The sequence below is a fragment of the Saccoglossus kowalevskii genome, chromosome 8 (genome assembly GCF_978046115.1).
Source record: "Saccoglossus kowalevskii chromosome 8, keSacKowa6.1, whole genome shotgun sequence".
Lineage (NCBI taxonomy): Eukaryota > Metazoa > Hemichordata > Enteropneusta > Harrimaniidae > Saccoglossus > Saccoglossus kowalevskii.
In genome coordinates this window covers 2,264,711-2,286,932 of record NC_140648.1, presented here as the reverse complement: position 1 = coordinate 2,286,932, position 22,222 = coordinate 2,264,711, and the positions used below count along the sequence as shown (strand labels likewise).

The 22,222-nt window shown below is 34.4% G+C and overlaps 1 long non-coding RNA gene across 1 annotated transcript in view; it reads right to left on the bottom strand.

Moving 5' to 3' along the window:
• Nucleotides 1–13,141: 13,141 nt before the first annotated feature.
• LOC146739218 (uncharacterized) overlaps nucleotides 13,142–22,222 on the bottom strand; it is a 52,183-nt gene continuing 43,102 nt past the window's right edge. The window contains exon 3 of the long non-coding RNA XR_014930132.1: nucleotides 13,142–14,959. This is a non-coding gene — a long non-coding RNA (uncharacterized LOC146739218). The remainder of the gene's footprint in view (nucleotides 14,960–22,222) is intronic.

Below are 22,222 nucleotides of genomic sequence, written 5' to 3'. Positions count from 1 at the left end.
GAATACATTGGAACACGTAGTACAATATACTGTCTATCCTGTGTATAGAGTGAATATATTGGAACACGTAGTACAATATACTGTCTATCCTGTGTGTATAGAGTGAATACATTGGAACACGTAGTACAATATACTGTCTATCCTGTGTATAGAGTGAATATATTGCAACACGTAGTACAATATACTGTCTATCCTGTGTGTATAGAGTGAATACATTGTAACACGTAATATAATATACTGTCTATCCTGTGTGTATAGAGTGAATACATTGGAACACGTAGTACAATATACTGTCTATCCTGTGTGTATAGAGTGAATACATTGTAACACGTAATACAATATACTGTCTATCATGTGTGTATAGAGTGAATACATTGGAACACGTAGCACAATATACTGTCTATCCTGTGTATAGAGTGAATACATTGGAACACGTAGTACAATATACTGTCTATCCTGGGTGTATAGAGTGAATACATTGGAACACGTAGTACAATATACTGTCTATCCTGTGTGAATGGAGTGAATACATTGGAACACGTAGCACAATATACTGTCTATCCTGTGTGTATAGAGTGAATACATTGGAACACGTAGTACAATATACTGTATATCATGTGTGTATAGAGTGAATACATTGGAACACGTAGCACAATATACGTTCTATTCTGTGTATAGAGTGAATATATTGGAACACGTAGTACAATATACTGTCTATCATGTGTGTATAGAGTGAATATATTGGAACACGTAGTACAATATACTGTCTATCCTGTGTGTATAGAGTGAATACATTGGAACACGTAGTACAATATACTGTCTATCCTGTGTGTATAGAGTGAATACATTGGAACACGTAGCACAATATACTGTCTATCCTGTGTGTATATAGTGAATACATTGGAACACGTAATACAATATACTGTCTATCATGTGTGTATAGAGTGAATACATTGGAACACGTAGCACAGTATACTGTCTATCCTGTGTGTATAGAGTGAATACATTGGAACACGTAGTACAATATACTGTCTATCCTGTGTGAATGGTGTGAATACATTGGAACACGTAGTACAATATACTGTCTACCCTGTGTGTATAGAGTGAATACAATTGAACACGTAGCACAATATACTGTCTATCCTGTGTGTATAGAGTGAATACATTGGAACACGTAGCACAATATACTGTCCATCCTGTGTGTAAAGAGTGAATACATTTGAACACGTAGTACAATATACTGTCTACCCTGTGTATAGAATGAATACATTGGAACACGTAGCACAATATACTGTCCATCCTGTGTGTAAAGAGTGAATACATTTGAACACGTAGTACAATATACTGTCTACCCTGTGTGTATAGAGTGAATACATTGGAACACGTAGTACAATATACTGTCTATGCTGTGTGTATAGAGTGAATACATTGGAACACGTAGCACAATATACTGTCTATCCTGTGTGTATATAGTGAATACATTGGAACACGTAATACAATATACTGTCTATCATGTGTGTATAGAGTGAATACATTGGAACACGTAGCACAGTATACTGTCTATCCTGTGTGAATGGAGTGAATACATTGGAACACGTAGCACAATATACTGTCTATCTTGTGTGTATAGAGTGAAAACATTGGAACACGTAGTACAATATACTGTCTATCCTGTGTGTATAGAGTGAATACATTATAATACGTAATACAATATACTGTCTATCATGTGTGTATAGAGTGATTACATTGGAACACGTAGCACAATATACTGTCTATCCTGTGTATAGAGTGAATATATTGGAACACGTAGTATAATATACTGTCTATCCTGTGTGTATAGAGTGAATATATTGGAACACGTAGTACAATATACTGTCTATTCTGTGTGTATAGAATGAATACATTGGAACACGTAGTACAATATACTGTCTATCCTGTGTATAGAGTAAATATATTGGAACACGTAGTACAATATACTGTCTATCCTGTGTGTATATAGTGAATACATTGGAACACGTAGTACAATATACTGTCTATCCTGTGTATAGAGTAAATATATTGGAACACGTAGTACAATATACTGTCTATCCTGTGTGTATATAGTGAATACATTGGAACACGTAATACAATATACTGTCTATCATGTGTGTATAGAGTGAATACATTGGAACACGTAGCACAGTATACTGTCTATCCTGTGTGTATAGAGTGAATACATTATAACACGTAATACAATATACTGTCTATCATGTGTGTATAGAGTGATTACATTGGAACACGTAGCACAATATACTGTCTATCCTGTGTATAGAGTGAATCTATTGGAACACGTAGTACAATATACTGTCTATCCTGTGTGTATAGAGTGAATATATTGGAACACGTAGTACAATATACTGTCTATTCTGTGTGTATAGAATGAATACATTGGAACACGTAGTACAATATACTGTCTATCCTGTGTGTATAGAGTGAATATATTGGAACACGTAGTACAATATACTGTCTATTCTGTGTGTATAGAATGAATACATTGGAACACGTAGTACAATATACTGTCTATCCTGTGTATAGAGTAAATATATTGGAACACGTAGTACAATATACTGTCTATCCTGTGTGTATAGAGTGAATACATTGGAACACGTAGTACAATATACTGTCTATCCTGTGTATAGAGTGAATATATTGGAACACGTAGTGCAATGTACTGTCTATCCTGTGTGTATAGAGTGAATACACTGGAACGCGTAATACAATATACTGTCTATCATGTGTGTATAGAGTGAATACATTGGAACACGTAGCACAACATACTGTCTATCCTGTGTATAGAGTGAATATATTGGAACAGGTAGTACAATATACTGTCTATCCTGTGTGTATAGAGTGAATATATTGGAACACGTAGTACAATATACTGTCTATCCTGTGTGTATAGAGTGAATACATTGGAACACGTAGCACAATATACTGTCTATCCTGTGTGTATAGAGTGGATACATTGGAACACGTAGCACAATATACTGTCTATCCTGGGTGTATAGAGTGAATACATTTGAACACGTAGTACAATATACTGTCTACCCTGTGTGTATAGAGTGAATACATTGGAACACATAGTACAATATACTGTCTATCCTGTGTGTATAGAGTGAATACATTGGAACACGTAGTACAATATACTTTCTACCCTGTGTGTATAGAGTGAATACATTGGAACACGTAGCACAATATACTGTCTATCCTGTGTGTATAGAGTGAATACATTGGAACACGTAGTACAGTATACTGTCTATCCTGTGTGTATAGAGTGAATACATTGGAACACGTAGTACAATATACTGTCTATCCTGTGTGAATGGAGTGAATACATTGGAACACGTAGTACAATATACTGTCTACCCTGTGTGTATAGAGTGAATACAATTGAACACGTAGCGCAATATACTGTCTATCCTGTGTGTATAGAGTGAATACATTGGAACACGTAGCACAATATACTGTCCATCCTGTGTGTAAAGAGTGAATACATTTGAACACGTAGTACAATATACTGTCTACCCTGTGTATAGAATGAATACATTGGAACACGTAGTACAATATACTATCTATCCTGTGTGTATAGAGTGAATACATTGGAACACGTAGTACAATATACTGTCTATCCTGTGTGTATAGAGTGAATACATTGTAACACGTAATACAATATACTGTCTATCATGTTTGTATAGAGTGAATACATTGAAACACGTAGTACAATATACTGTCTATCCTGTGTGTATAGAGTGACTACATTGGAACACGGAGTACAATATACTGTCTATCCTGTGTGAAAGGAGTGAATACATTGGAACACGTAGTACAATATACTGTCTACCCTGTGTGTATAGAGTGAATACATTGGAACACGTAGCACAATATACTGTCTATCCTGTGTGTATAGAGTGAATACATTGGAACACGTAGTACAATATACTGTCTATCTTGTGTGCATAGAGTGAATACATTGGAACACGTAATACAATATACTGTCTATCATGTGTGTATAGAGTGAATACATTGAAACACGTAGTACAATATACTGTCTATCCTGTGTGTATAGAGTGAATACATTGGAACACGTAGTACAATATACTGTCTATCATGTGTGTATAGAGTGAATACATTGGAACACGTAGTACAATATACTGTCTATCCTGTGTGTATAGAGTGAATACATTAGAACACGTAGTACAATATACTGTCTATCCTGTGTGTATAGAGTGAATACATTGGAACACGTAATACAATATACTGTCTATCATGTGTGTATAGAGTGAATACATTGGAACACGTAGCACAATATACTGTATATCCTGTGTATAGAGTGAATATATTGGAACACGTAGTACAATATACTGTCTATCCTCTGTGTATTGAGTGAATACATTGGAACATGTAGTACATTATACTGTCTATTCTTTGTGTATAGAGTGAATACATTGAGACACGTAGTACAATATACTGTCTATCCTGTGTGTATAGAGTGAATACATTGGAACACGTAGCACAATATACTGTCTATCCTGTGTGTATAGAGTGGATACATTGGAACACGTAGCACAATATACTGTCTATCCTGGGTGTATAGAGTGAATACATTTGAACACGTAGTACAATATACTGTCTACCCTGTGTGTATAGAGTGAATACATTGGAACACATAGTACAATATACTGTCTATCCTGTGTGTATAGAGTGAATACATTGGAACACGTAGTACAATATACTTTCTACCCTGTGTGTATAGAGTGAATACATTGGAACACGTAGCACAATATACTGTCTATCCTGTGTGTATAGAGTGAATACATTGGAACACGTAGTACAGTATACTGTCTATCCTGTGTGTATAGAGTGAATACATTGGAACACGTAGTACAATATACTGTCTATCCTGTGTGAATGGAGTGAATACATTGGAACACGTAGTACAATATACTGTCTACCCTGTGTGTATAGAGTGAATACAATTGAACACGTAGCGCAATATACTGTCTATCCTGTGTGTATAGAGTGAATACATTGGAACACGTAGCACAATATACTGTCCATCCTGTGTGTAAAGAGTGAATACATTTGAACACGTAGTACAATATACTGTCTACCCTGTGTATAGAATGAATACATTGGAACACGTAGTACAATATACTATCTATCCTGTGTGTATAGAGTGAATACATTGGAACACGTAGTACAATATACTGTCTATCCTGTGTGTATAGAGTGAATACATTGTAACACGTAATACAATATACTGTCTATCATGTTTGTATAGAGTGAATACATTGAAACACGTAGTACAATATACTGTCTATCCTGTGTGTATAGAGTGACTACATTGGAACACGGAGTACAATATACTGTCTATCCTGTGTGAAAGGAGTGAATACATTGGAACACGTAGTACAATATACTGTCTACCCTGTGTGTATAGAGTGAATACATTGGAACACGTAGCACAATATACTGTCTATCCTGTGTGTATAGAGTGAATACATTGGAACACGTAGTACAATATACTGTCTATCTTGTGTGCATAGAGTGAATACATTGGAACACGTAATACAATATACTGTCTATCATGTGTGTATAGAGTGAATACATTGAAACACGTAGTACAATATACTGTCTATCCTGTGTGTATAGAGTGAATACATTGGAACACGTAGTACAATATACTGTCTATCATGTGTGTATAGAGTGAATACATTGGAACACGTAGTACAATATACTGTCTATCCTGTGTGTATAGAGTGAATACATTAGAACACGTAGTACAATATACTGTCTATCCTGTGTGTATAGAGTGAATACATTGGAACACGTAATACAATATACTGTCTATCATGTGTGTATAGAGTGAATACATTGGAACACGTAGCACAATATACTGTATATCCTGTGTATAGAGTGAATATATTGGAACACGTAGTACAATATACTGTCTATCCTCTGTGTATTGAGTGAATACATTGGAACATGTAGTACATTATACTGTCTATTCTTTGTGTATAGAGTGAATACATTGAGACACGTAGTACAATATACTGTCTATCCTGTGTGTATAGAGTGAATACATTGGAACACGTAGTACAATATACTATCTATCCTGTGTGTATAGAGTGAATACATTGTAACACGTAGTACAATATACTGTCTATCCTGTGTATAGAGTGAATATATTGGAACCTGTAGTACAATATACTGTCTATCCTGTGTGTATAGAGTGAATACATTGGAACACGTAGTACAATATACTATCTATCCTGTGTGTATATAGTGAATATATTGGAACCTGTAGTACAATATACTGTCTATCCTGTGTGTATAGAGTGAATACATTGTAACACGTAGTACAATATACTATCTATCCTGTGTGTATATAGTGAATATATTGGAACCTGTAGTACAATATACTGTCTATCCTGTGTGTATAGAGTGAATACATTGGAACACGTAGCACAATATACTGTCTATCCTGTGTGTATAGAGTGAATATATTGGAACACGTAGTACAATATACTATCTATCCTGTGGGTTATGGCATTGTGTACAATGATGTGTTTAGCTGTACATATTGTGTATGATTATCACATTGTATGTCATTGCGTATAACACTGTGTATATATAAATATTGTGCATAATGTTACGTATTGCGTATAACATTGTTTATACAATTGGATATTGCTTTGTGTATTGCATTTTGAATAATAGCTAAATAATAACAAGTTTGTGAGGGCAATATCTTGATTGTTGGCTGTACGAGGGATGGTGATCATGCCCAATAGTTCGAGGACAAACAACTTGAACAAATCGTGATATTGCCCGAATCAATATGTGTTACTAGTATTTATTTAATCACATTGAAAACACATCCACCGTGCACAACTACACCTAACATACATCTCTGACACCCACTCTCCCACAAAATAACAACACTTATATTTGAAGTATGACACATTACTCGACAGCAGATATTCATACATTGTATACATTACATTGCCTATTTGTCTTTGGGTCAGACGAGGGTAGTTATGATCCATGCAGGATGTTTTATTATTTTTTGTAAAAAAATGTTTGCTTGCCATGTCAAATTAATAGCTTTCCCACTATTTAGAAGTGTATAAGCTCTCTGCAATGAGAATTGTGATTATACATTATACATATATACATATCAGTTATTGAACTAGAGACCCTAAGCATTGTATAATAAAATAATCAGCATCCTTAGAACCTATATGTTGACCTGATTTGTCCGAATGCTTAAAACCTGTATTTACCCAATCTCAATCAAAATAACTTAACATTTTGATTTGAATATTATTGCAAATATCATGATTTATATTTCAGTCAGTTTGACAGTGGTTGCCATGACATATACTGATAAAGGTTAATGACAAGACCAGATGGCGAGCTGGTCGAAATCAACCAAAAACATCTTATGACTCTGCAGTTTTTAAGATATAATACAGTAGCTGTAATTCTAAACCAATGTTGTTTGCGATTTTAACTAAGGTGGTATCTTTGTGGAATGTTAGTGCGAGACTATTACCCCATCAATATTAGTTAGTGTTGACAATATATAGAAGTGTTTTTTCTAGACAGCTTGACGAGTAATTAATTGATTATGATGTGTAAAACTTTCATGTGATTGGTTGTTTGTTTGAAGGCAAGGCCTTGGAGTCTCTTATACTGATTGTAATTGGTTAAGGGGTGACAAGAAATAAAGATGGATTTAATGCTGTCTCGGGTGAAAACCAGGGACTTGGCAGAGAATCGTTTGGGAACATGAACGAAGCTTGTGTGTGTTTTTGTCAGCCTAGCGTGGAAACGACCGAATCCCGGTTACCTAAGTGAAAGGTTTTTAACCATCAAAAATACCTATCACACAAACATAACGAATGTGGCGTAGTATAACAACTGATTTCCAATTTACCTTTCCTATATTATGGTCGAGCAGAGAATCGACACACAGCACACGCCAGCTGTGAAATAAAACACTATTGAGTCAATAGTTACGTTAGCATACGAGGTGCGCACAAGGATATATTTGTGTTCGGCGTTATTAATAGTCCCACTGTTAATACTTCGCCGTTTCACTTTTTCAAACTGTGAAAATATCCATTTTATAAATATATTATCCCACGATATTTTCACTTGTCGTAAAAACACTCATGATTCTCACAGTAGTGACAAACATAATTCTGATGATTAATCACTCGTGTCTGTTGACGTCACCTAGGTTTAACGTCACAATGTGCAGATATACATATCATAAAGTTCATATCATCACATGAGTGTGATATATTACCTACTTTCAAAATTGCTGCTACGGTAATTATGACTGGAGTGGCTTATTTTAATCCATCAAAATAACACTACAATAAGAAATTACAAAATAATACGATTGCACTAAATAAAAAAATAATATCAATATACATATGCATATACGAATAGGTTAACTGTAGAAAACTGCTCCTCCCCGAAAATTCAAAAATACAATTCCTGGAAATAATGATACCAAATTACATTTGTCATGTTTATGGTGAAATAAACCCATGTCATCCAATCTCTAGCGGTTATTTGAATATTCCTGACAGAGTTACTAACCAACATCTCACCACACGAACCCTATAGTGTCTCTCACTCGGTGTCACTTTAGACAGTTCAGAGATTGTTCAGTAGCTAGCAACAAATAAACACTTCTTTTTCCCAAAAGTCAACAACCCACAAAGTTTACTCTGTCTGTACACACTTTTCATCCAACGTTGTAAAACATCTGTTTCAACTCTGGCTTAATAATATCTGAAAATAATCTGTGATTTGTATGATTATTATTAACTGCTGGATTATGAGCGCGCTTACCACGTCAGTGTGTAATATGGATCTAGATAAGAATGGGATTAGAGTGATTACCAGTTGTACTATGTGATAGTATACATTGTACTGTTCCACCGCGAATTATTGGTACTAACTGATTTGATTGCATTTCTATTGTGACGATTCTGTTTTGCTATTACGTTTTGGAAAAGCATTTTGTAATTTCACCTCATGACCTGCAGCCCATTTATGTCACACGACTACTATTATGACATTCTAGCTGATTCATCGAAAGTGTTGGTTTCTATCCAAATATTAAGAAGTATTGAGATTAGTTAGTAGATTATGTGTGGTGACATTTTATACATAGATCAGTTCACGTTGATTGATTGATGAGATGACCCTTAGCTTTTCTTCCCCACTACTAAAACGAATACACGATGAGTGCATTGTTCGCATTTTTTCAATTCAGTGGTAAGAATTGGTGTCAGACTTCAATGTCATAGATTTGGACAGTTCTTTTAACACTTCACTTCAAAAATCCCTATTTTGTAGGTTGCCATGATACACCATACCGTACATATTGTCCTTTGATTATTAACACCTTAGCTATTGTTCGTATTCGTTGAATTTTAGGTATGTGTCTGACAAAAGTTCCAGTGAAGATGATGTGATGTACTGTCAATATGACCACCAACCTCCTAAGACGAGGTGAAATTCGGTAGTAAATCTAGGTGCAAGCAATACAATAGGAGATGCGCATCAAAAGAAACAGCAACAGCAACACAAGTCTGGATAGATAGGCTTGTAATATTTTTACAATATAGCAACATTCTTATAGATTTCTCATAAGAAATATAACCGTGTAAGAAATGTATAAGTGTTGCTTAATATATTTCTTTATATATTTATATATGATTGATAACTTGAGCTCATGAAAGCTGATAAAAATTTGATATTTATAAGATTGTCAAAATGTCTTTATAATAAATATACTATTAAACATCCATGTTTTTTATAAGCGAGGAAAAAATATGTCGAATAATTTGCGTATAAATTACTTACTTTGAAAAATAAAAAAACAAGTTGAAACAAATAACACCTAATGAGGTACAATTAGACATATTAGCAATGGTATTTTAGGATCAATTTCAAATGAACAGCAAATGTCACAACGTACACATTATTACTACCTAATAATTTCTAATAAGTTCAAGATCGATGTGTGCGCAATATCCTCAATTGATAATTTAAAATGTTGGCATGAATTTTTCAACGATGGAGTATACACAAACAAAGACACACTTGTGGGCGCTATTAATATTTTATATCAAGAAGAGTGTTCATTGGGAACGTGGTTCAATTTTCGAAAATGTACATTGAGGGCGCTCTACTATGGAAACACGATTTCACTTTCCAAAGGCTTTCAATGCGATGTGATGGTACTCACATATCTCAACTCCTCTAATGTTTCTTGAATGCATACACTCAGATTCTGACATATTTGCGTTCCATGTGTTATGCTAGGCTTGCTGAAGTCGCTTTAATGAATGACTTCAAGTCAGAAATCACTCAGTAATCGAAGAACTGCTTCCGTTTCATGTCACAGGACGACATTTCGACGCTCTTAATGTTACTATGAAATTTGATTCAGGAAATATGGCTGCTGAAATCATTCACGAGCAAGAGAATCAAATCACATTCGCATAAATCACTTTGTCCCATATATCATAACATCACGATAACGCCACATGTAATTCTAGGATACGTTCTAACACACTTGTAATTCCTGTGTGATATTTTTTGCATTATTAAAATTCTTAAATAGGATTGTATAGGATAATCACGATATCATAGTCGTGACCGTACAAAATCAGATTTATTAAACTCCTATAGTATTTTTCATTTGTTGGTAGGTCGAAACACAAATGCATATCACAACAACAATAGTAGTAATAGCGTCATACGCGCGTCGTACGTGAAATGGGATCTATATCGATCTCGACGAGATGCTTCAACTACCGGCATGTCTATTCATTGTTCTGCTTCTAAATACAATTAATCAGTAAGACAACATTAGAAAAATGCCAACCTGCCGTAGATATATTCCAAATTCAACACTTTGCGTAGTTATAGCCGGAAACGTGTTTGGTGACCCTGTGTCAATCAGGCTTTGCAAGTCGTATGGGAAACATGTGATGATTAAATGTGGTACAAATTCTTCTATTTGTTTGAAATATATTGTGAACACACATATATAAATACTGTGACCTTGAATAGTGGTCTTGAAATGCAAGTATTATGATAACATGTATGCTAATTTTGAATACCCTAGCTATTCTCCTGTACAGACCTACATATATTCATATTTTGACCTTGATTTTTGATCCAAAACCGTAGCAAGGTCGTACAAATCTCATGGGAACATGTGTAGCAATTTTGAGGGTGCTGTATATTTTATTCATGTAGTTAAATAACACATATGTGTTCCTAGCACTTCCTCTAGCACACAAAAACAGATATAAACACCGTTGACAATGTTTACAAGTCATGTCAAATCAGTAGTTTATCCACTTTTGGAGAGGTGAAAGTTTATTTAGCCTTTTAGGTTGTTTTTAATGGTTAAAGCCATCTACACATTTTAACAAAATAATTCATAAAATATGATTTAGTCGCGAGGATAGTCATTCATGAAACAAAATTTGAATATACATTGATGTAGGCAAATGCCAAGCGCAGTTGTGACCAATATAGTGACGTCAACAATTTGCATTCCTGCAAAACAATATTTCACACAAATACATGTATATGCGTTTGACTTCTCATTATACTTTGTATATGTATTCTGTAAACTACTATTTATTTAATTTTATGTTACTTGTGAAATACAATTTCAATTTCTTTGTATTTCTGATATAGTTTCTAATGGAGTATTCTAATGGAGACTGAAAAATGAAATAACATGCAGTGTGGGTCTTTAATGATTTTCTGTTACCGAAATAACTGCACCAACAAGATTTGATATTTGCATGCTTTGGTAAATTCATTTCACGAGGATGTAATAGCCTAAAATAAGAACTATCGAAGCTGTATAATATGGTTCGTACTTCTAATATAAGATAAGTTTAATTTTACCAGTACGTTTGCTTATAATGTATACTGTGTCCGCAATAATGATAAATTGATATTCACAGGCATTAAGTCGATTAGATATTTGTGAAATTATAATGATAATCAGTTATGTAATACAAGTCAAATATAGGTGACCCTATATTTTACTCAAAGAAGTCGATTATTTTATAGTTTATTCCAGGATTTTTATTGACTTTAATAGTATAATTATCCACATAAATTTGAATACATATATGAAAATTACAATCAAGAACGATTCTTCCAAATGTAAATTAAGCTACTGATTTTCCCCCAGCCAGCAAACCACACACACACATTAGTTCTCAGAATTGGTAGCAAATCATTTGATAGTTCATCTATTAATTATTTCATAATCCGTTTGAATGTATATCAGAATTAAATCGTGTTTGCATGATTGAGGGCGTGCTCACATAGTCCGCCGTTCCAAAGTGTATATGTTTATCTTCTGTTTCTCTGAGGTATAATTCAGTCTTTTGTGCTTGGATATGATACCACAAAGGGTTAGCTCTATGTTATAAAGATTTCTAAAGATCTGCATTCATAGTACGAAGTGTAGAGTAGCAATTACTGCGATACCTTATTCAAAAGCTGTATACAGAGACGACAACAAAGCAGCATGTAAGCGAGTATGTGTATACGAATAGTTGCAGCGAAATGGGCATTTATATTAATTACTTTTAAACTCAACACATAGGCTACTAAACTGGTGTAACGGCTTCGTAGTACTGAATCAGCTATTGTACGTACGCATGATCTGTAGAATGTGTCTGTATAGAAGCATGCATGCTTTGTATAAAGATAAATAGGCTGTTTTGAGTACACGGTACTAGAACTACGTTCTGTAGCATATAAACTAAACCCATATAACCTAGAAACTAATAGGTATCTTTATCGTGAGGTAAAGTAGTCGTTCTAAAATGAACATAGATTTTTCCCAAGAGCGATTGGTTGAAAGGCAGCAGTAATCAACCTATATGTGACTTTTTGGTCAACTTTAAAATGTAAAGACAGTATTTACCTATACGAACCTACATACACACAAGTGTACAATACACAGATATAACTATCATATCGCTTTGTTGTGCCCGAAAATTGCTGAATAGGCAAGCATAGTCATGTGACATCGCGTGAAAATCAGTAGTTTATTCATTGCTTTTTTGCCCTAAATTTTACACTTAATATATTCGTATATAAAACATTTCTTGTAAACTGGTAGTATGCTTCTATAATGTTATAATTACAATATAAAACTTCAAACACCGAGGTGGGATGATATGCGAGGTAGCCATTCGTGTTAAAAATCATATTACTAGATCACGATTTTATTTTCCTCTCACAATTAACTTGTTCAGACTGGCATATAGACGTAAAATTTATACAAACTGTTTTGAAATACTGACATCTCGTTATTTTTTCAATATGGCCTCTAAATATGAATCGCATACAGTATATATAACAGTAAAACATGGCGGAGCAATATCAATAATTCAAACCTATGTTGATTATATTTAGTTATTCAAAACTAAATCAAATTGTCATGTGGTCATTAGTAGTTAACATTAAAAAACCAACGCAAATATTGGAAAGCAGTACTCTTTTGGACAAAATAATACAGCCGTCATATTATGAATGTTAATTACGTGTTTGTTATATCACGAATACATGGTACTTTCACATCGTTTGAACGTTAAATTTTCTGCATTCATCATCTCGAAAAATCACAATAATGTAATGTAATATTCCATCCATACTTCAGTTCGGTGATTTCACTTTATGTGTGAATAAAAACTGACGACTGGCAGCGAATAGTATGACATATTATAATATGACATATAATTGTCTGCGTAAAATTTTATAAGTGATTTTTTTGGATTGAATAATATTTAACAGAGATTAAATAAATGTTATTATACGTATATGTTATGATATCATGTACATAGAATAAATGTATATGTTAATACAACTTTGAGAATTAAGATATCGATATTTTCATCGATTATTGGTTTTGTTGTATTTCAGTTCTCGTAAAATTGTACACATAGCACAAACGTAAGTGCGCCACCACGTGTTAACTCTATGCGCCATTTGGAATGTATAACAGAACATAGCTTATCATTGGATATGTTCAGCTACATAACTATGGATATGTTAAACAATTGTGCTAGTGTTACACATACACAAGAAGAATGTCATATATAGACATACAGTTATTTCATGAAATGACTTCTTTCTGTACGTAAGCGTATCTAAATGATAACAATATTGTGATCCACGTTACAGCTGTGTCCATTCCATTAGTTCAAATGAAATACACCATTGGATTATATTGGGAAATGTCTCATCTAATATGAGATATTATAATGTGTCCAATATGAGATATTATAATGTGTTTAATATGAGATATTATAATGTGTATACATTATAAGTTGTTTTCAATGAAAAGTCTAGTTTAAACCTTTGCAATGGGTTCATATGAAGCTCTACACTGGCATATCGTACTGTTTCTCTCACAAACACATCCCCCCGGTCTCCTGGATTTTTTACGTGCACGCCAGCAGAGAAAGGCGCCTGTCCAACCACTGAGACACCCTATTGAGAGGAAAACACTGCCAACCACTATAAACACGTTGATACCATGTACGTGAACTGGCGACATTGCCGACCCAACACCGAGGAATATAAAAGCTGGCAAAAACGAAGATGCTGCTAAAATGAGACACATCACACCATACATAATCTTAAGTTCAAATGACGTCAGTTTTGTTGAATATCCTCGATGTTTTTTTCTGTGCCTTCTCCTTCTCCTTCGTCGCCGTCTCTCTGTCTCTTGCGACTCGTCTGATAAGATTAGCATTTCGTCGTCTTCCGTATTCACTTCCATGGATGTTATTAGTTACGTTTATTAGAATAAGATAGATTTCGAACGATCCATATAAGAGTTCTGCAATGAAACAAAATGTAAATGAGCGGGCAATCGATGGAGTTAGTTATGTCACCGAGTAGTGTACGCCTTAACGGTTGTATTGTATAAGCACACTTAATATTCTAGGATTGCCGCTAATCAACATTTATAAAAAGAATCCCCTAATCAGTCATATTTTAATATATATTTATATTTGTAGGGAAATATAGCCTTATTACATAAATGTTGATTGCGAGTTTTTGCTATACATTTTCTGAAAGTGTCTGCAGCGGAAAATTTCACACGTGTCATTCGCGTTGGATGCTGTTTTAAATTGAAAATAATTTTTGAATAATTGGAACATATGTAATGGCATTGCCACTGCGTAGGTAGGTAATTCATAACCCGTCTCATATTGGTAATTTCAAACGAGATATAAATAAAAGAAAGCGTGGAACATTCGTTAACGAACACTGTCAATCAATACACACTAAAAGCCTATGGATAAATGCTAAATCAGTTAGAAATCAACAAAACAATTGTATTGTGTGGGGCAACACTGACAGAACAGATTATGTGACTATATATATAGTAATTATGTAAGTCGTACTAAATGTATATTTATGTCATCTGTGTATATATTATGGCATCTGCTTCAAATTATTTGTGGAGAACTGTATTCTTGGATTTAATCATAATTATTACTTTCGTCATATTTCAACTTCAATGTGAATATTCTCAAATCCTTTCCTAACTGTTATGAAGTACGTACATTAGGATAGAATTTAGACGAGTTACTTACAGAGGTTGGGAACTCTGGCGTAATGAAAGATTAAGCATTTAAACGCTGTGGTTGTTTACCATATTCAACAGAGCGGGATACTTCTGAATGACTTCATTTAAAGAAGATTTATTTTTTATCGTGTAAGCCGGGAGACTTTATTCAACAAGTAATAAGCAACCTCAGTCGAGTATGCGCAGTGAATTGCAAATGCGAATACGTGCAAAACCACTCAAGGTTAACTGCGTTCAGTTTGGATTAACACGAAATGGTTTTACGAAAAAAACAAAACAATTAAGCAAAGCAGCAAAGCGACTCAAAATTAAGGGCGCAAATATTTATCTAGCCTGTATTAAAGCATATAATAACACAGTTGATATGAGTTGATAGCGCTTTGAATGTGAACCCATTATCATTCTTTTAACCACGTGATCAAGGAGCTAAAATAATAATAAAAACATGCTATTATTATTATTGTTATTGTTATTATTATTATTATTATTATTATTATTATTATTATTATTATTATTATTATTATAGAGAATTGCATTAGAAATTACATTATTTATGAAGAATGTGTCTATAGTTACGCTAAAAATTTGACCTTTTTGTTTATACATTTATCAATTATACTATTGTCACTCTGAAATAAACGCTGTTTATAATTGTACGAAGTGTTGAAAAATTTAAAATATTTTGTATTTGACGCAATCACCACTTGTAGTGCTCGACCTCTGCAAGTTAAGAATCAAGCGATGTCCATTGTTGTATGGTACATGCAGAGCACGCAACTGTTTAACAATAATTGCTCCATACATTTAAGCGGAAAAGAGTACAATTCACAAATTCTAAACACTTCCCAAAATTCCTCAAAATAAGATTTGCCCTTGCATAAATTGACCTGAGTCGTCCGCGCATCATCTCTATATGCAGACACCATATATCCAAGGGTGAATGATATATACTATCATGGCATGTACCATACTTTTCAAATAGCGCCTTCACGGACGGAGACATTAATATCAAGTCATCGCCGTAATGTAAATGATTTGTAGTCCAGCGTACACAGAAAAAGTGGCTGCTGTAGCTAACCATTAAACAACGCACTATAAACAATGGAACACCTTATAAACTTACTGTCCAGTGATTCACCCGATCGAACGCTTTAGACGAGTCCACGAAACAAGTGAATAGCGACGACTGGTGGCATTTATAAAATTCTATAATTTTCTTTGGTACAAAAATACACATATCTGTCGAGTGCCTGCTCTTGATGCCCAATTGATAGTCACTGGTATGAATATACTTCGCAAGGCGCGTAAGCAAACTCGATTGCGAAACTTGATAAAACGGACTCAATTGCCACTGGTTTATAATTTACTTTTAACGACACATCTTTGGATTGGTCTTTGACGATAGGAACAAAAAAGTGCATTCGTCAGGCAGGGAATGCAGTAAAACACATGATAAGAATTGCGTAAAGGCTTAAATTGGCTTATATCACGTGTTTAGCGACCAGATTGTCCATCCCCATGGCTTTACCTTTCTCTAACCTGTTCACCGCCTGCACGATTTCCTTTGGCGTGAGTTTCATTTCATTGACAAATTTAATGTCGTGTAATATGTCATCATGCTATCTTTCTGTGCACAGCCTTTTATACAGTTGAGAAATAATGAATAATGCTGTTTCCACATGTCTGATATGCACAAATCGCCATTGCATCCGCCTACAGTGGTACGCAGTCGGCATTATTTATTAGTAACCGTACGAACAGTTTTACCGACAGACAAATCTATGTCATTACAATTTAAAATATCAGAAATATAGAAATAAATATTAAATAGATAATATGTCTAAACAGCAATGTACATGTCGCATAGGAGTCCTTCAGAACGCAGGACTGATATGTACTGTACTAACCAACTGCAGTCGACTCCATTGTCATTAGATCAAACTGGGATACATGAGAAGACTAACCAAGGAATTGGCGCTATTCTGGATGCCATTGATGTTATTGAAGATATTCAGCCAATGTCAAGGATAATTGTGTCAGTCGCCGAATTGTAGATATGATTTACATATCTTGTAATTTAAAAGTACCACCTGTACAGCTTTTTCATACGGAAATCAAGTAGATCAATCAAGAGCATTATTTTGTGGATGCGTGAAAACGTCATTTATAGTGAAATGTCAGTGACAGTGAAATGTGTGTTATGTGTCACAAAGTCCATTTACAAATTAAACAATACGTTACAACATAAAGGTTTAGCTGTCACTTACAACTACTGACCAAATACATTTGTCTATCTTAATAACTACCCGTGTATTCGTATATTTACACGCTCAATAAAAGTTTTCACTAGAACAATTTAGTCGCCTATAAATAATTTCCTGAAAATGTTCAGATGAAATCGCGAACAAATCTGATAACATATTTATAATATTGTTAGGCATATAAAATGTAAGCCGAGTATGACACTAATCGTATAACTTAATATAGTTACAAGAAATGCTACACGATAATTCAATTCATGGAATGAAATGAGATTTCTATTTCTCAATTCAAGAAGTCTGGCAAGGAAAGGTCATGCAATGTAAATGCTGAACCAGGTGATATCGATGGCATGCGGGTGTAAAGTCATATTTCTATACAGCGATATGTAATTGCTACTCACATGATTCCTTTCTGTCTGCATATTCCCCAGTGTTCAAGTCACGAAAAGCATATCAAATTACAAATCTTATTTAAATCAAACAACTAGCCGACCAAAGAACGAAAATTTATAAATATATGCATTTATTGTCTTGAATTTGTTGATACTATAAGGTGTACAAATCAAGCGCTATCATAAGTAAATAAGGTAAAACACCTTAATGATTTACTGACATACTACATATTATATATACGTTTGACAGACAGTCTAGCTTTACGTTTTGCTGTCAGACTTCATATTCATGTATAGTTTTGATGATAACATTACTTTTGTATATTTGCAGACAAAATGTTACCAATCGAAACGCACGTACATCCTGCACCAAACACCATTCCTGTGAGAAACGGGTTGTTTACACTACATCATGAATGTTAAGGCAAGGCTGTTCGCTAATGGAAGAACATGTTGCACGCAAAAACAGCCGATCATATGCACGACGTAGAGCTAAGCTGTGGAATGGGGAGTGGGAGTAGACCAACCAACCAACCAACCGAGTATAATAACTTTACAATTTTCGGTGTGACCATGATTATCATCAATATTATTTAGGGAAAAAGTACACAAAAAACATACAGTATATACTAAACTTAACAGGAATATACGAGATTCGAATTGGCGACAACGGCAAACCGCCTCGTCAATGTAAGTAGACGCACACCTCACTACACCACACCAATATTCGTGTAATTAACGCAGAACTACAACAATTACATATACATACATAAGCGGAATATTTAACGTCACAGACAACCACATACATAAAGCCAAATATGGTCAGGACGCTCCACACATCGTTAAACAAAGAATGCCTGCGAATAAAACAATAAGCACATCATTTACAATATACAGGGTGGTCAAGCACCTTATTCCTTACATTCTTTAAATAAACACCATTTTATACAATACTCAGATAATTAATGTTGAAACAAAATAAAGCGTTTTCTTTAGCAACACTCGATCTTGCAACAGTGTAACAAAACATAAAGTGTTCTCTAGTATTCCATAAACTTGTATTTACAAAAGAGACAAAGTGTGTTTTATAGTAACACATGACCCTGTATTTGTGAAACAAAACAAAGCGCGATAACTCATGATTATACACAGTATATATTAAATACAGTCGTGTTCCACAAATGCGTAGATAATTATAATCCTATATACATATTTGATTGCACATTGGTTTTACTGGCTTGAAAATATACACGCGGCATTTTATTTTCAGAATATTATTATGAACAGTTCCCTTTGACGTCATTGTTTACTAATCAAACACACTACAATACATGAATAATTACCTAATTATGTAATTATTCGTGGATCATCTTTTACCTAACCGAGTGTGTCATAAACCAACCAAATTTAGTATATACATACATTCAGTACACTAAGGCCCCAACACACTATTCTATGACGCTAGTAACACGTGAAAATCGTTATTTGAAAATTACCTGAAATTGTCAAGATACGTTGTGAGACGTCTACAGGAAGCTATATCAATATGTATTAATGTACACACCAGCCATTATAATGATTAATATCCTTGCCCGTTACTGCCATTCCTGTGATACACTGATTAGATCAACTATATTATCGTAATTCGGTTCAGCCATCCATATACAGTAATTCGACATAAAGTCTAGCTGCGTAAATGAAGCTAATTTTGGTTTAATATTGACAGGAAAAATTGGTGAACTTGCTAATGTATGGTTGTATACATGTTTTAGATACTGAAACAGTACTTAGTTGATTATTAGGAAAATCTTAGCATTGTACGTTTAGGCGAACAACGACGGATGTAGTGACATCGTTTAACAATGTTGCATATTCTCATCTCTATTTGACAACGACGTTATTAATTTCCCGAGTGTCTAGCCAGGATGACTGGGACGAAGGAACAGTTAGATGATAAGTGCGTTGTGTTCACTAATTGTGTCAACCTACATAAAATAAGCTAATGACCTTTCGGCTCACCTTCGTATGAAAGAATATTATTGTATATTTGCTTAGGTAGGAGGGTCACTAGTGTTGATTTGATTAACATGTATTTATTTAGTAATATCACACTATATGTATATATATTTATCATTTAGTTTCACTTTTTTCATTGGCTTTGCACAATAAAGTGCATCATTGCGACAGTTATGTACATACTATTGGGTAAGTATATTTCATATATTGTATATGCGCTCTGTAAAGCAGCCTATTCTTGTAAACAGTTTCCTTTTCGATTGACGACGACACGATATCATTTGATTCAATGAATGAGAATGCCCAACACAGTGTATTTCATCTAAACCTATTATTTTATGAAATGACATAACGTACACAGATAGAAGAATATTTGTCGAGGAACTGACACTATTATTTAATAACTGTTGCCACGTTCTAGTAGGCACAGTGTTAACGTTATTGTGTATAATAGAAATAACATTATACCTAATCAATATTCATATTCCAGGTTAAGTACTAGCGCTCCGCTATTAGCTGAGATAAGTTGCACAGGTGGCAATCAACGTCGTTTACAGCCAAGTGCTTTTGAGTCAGTTTGTGTTCAGCCTTGACTAGAAAAACTTGTTTCCGGCTCATTGTTGACGATTTCGAGTTGTCCAGGCCTGATTCTAATTTAGACAGATCGTTTGGGTGGAGTGCATTCCCAAATCTGTAAGATTTATGGTGTATTATTTTCAGAACCATCTCATTTATATTGTTAAGTCAACTCTTTGTGTTAAATTATTTAACTACTTGCTTATTTGATGATAAATTTGTCAGGGAAGAAGCAGCAAAGTAAGGGGTGAATTGAAACATTTTACAAATATTTCACAATTGATTTGCTTCTACTCCCATGCGACGACGAGTTTTAATTTTAAACAAAACAAACCAAAACAATTACTTCTAACATTGGTAAGGTGCTCAATGGAGACTAATCTAAGTAATGGTTATATTCAATACGCTCGTCCTATGGGCCAGATGTACTTCAGTATTTGTCATGATCGTGCAATTTCACACCACAGAAGGTGCACCTGAATCTATACTATATGCTACATTTGAATGCGACTGACCACAATAGACCATTCGTTTCTTTACAAATAAGCAGACGCAGACAAACACTAAACAGAAAACAATTGAATCCGTGGATGTTCAAGAATATGTATGTAGGTCTTGCCGGTTCGTAGCCCTTTCGAATCAGTACAGTTTATATTGTACACGCTATCCTGATTAGTTTCCCTGTTATTTCATTGGCTCTTCCCACCTCTCAGTAAAAGCCTGTTATCGAGATTGGCGAAAGTAAGATGTAAATAGTAAGATGCTATGGACGCGTTAACAGAGGCGTTCCAAGATTGTATTTTAGAGCGTTGACAGCTGTTTATTAGGAGCACGATGCACTTGCTCGTTTCTATTCTTTTTTAAGAGACTTGCTGTATCTTTAATCTTTCAATAGTATAACCAATCACGTGTTATCTGTGGGCTACATGTGGTACACTTCTAGTAATTGCGTTTCAATTATTGTCCCGAACTCATTACAACATTATTTAACAGTGGTCCTGTATTTTCACACAGAAATGCTATAGTTTCACACAGACATAACGGGTAATATTGAGAAGTAGTTACTGATTATGGCACAATACGTAGGCAATTAATTACAATTTTAGCGTAAGCAAAATATACCAATTTCCTTTTCCACAATAAACAGTTGTCAGAACCTAGGACCACTTATAGCTTGAGCGTGGAATGTGATTCTTTTTTTCGCACGGTCATTTACATTCATATTGCAATAATGCATATCCCCGGGCAATCACCAAATACTG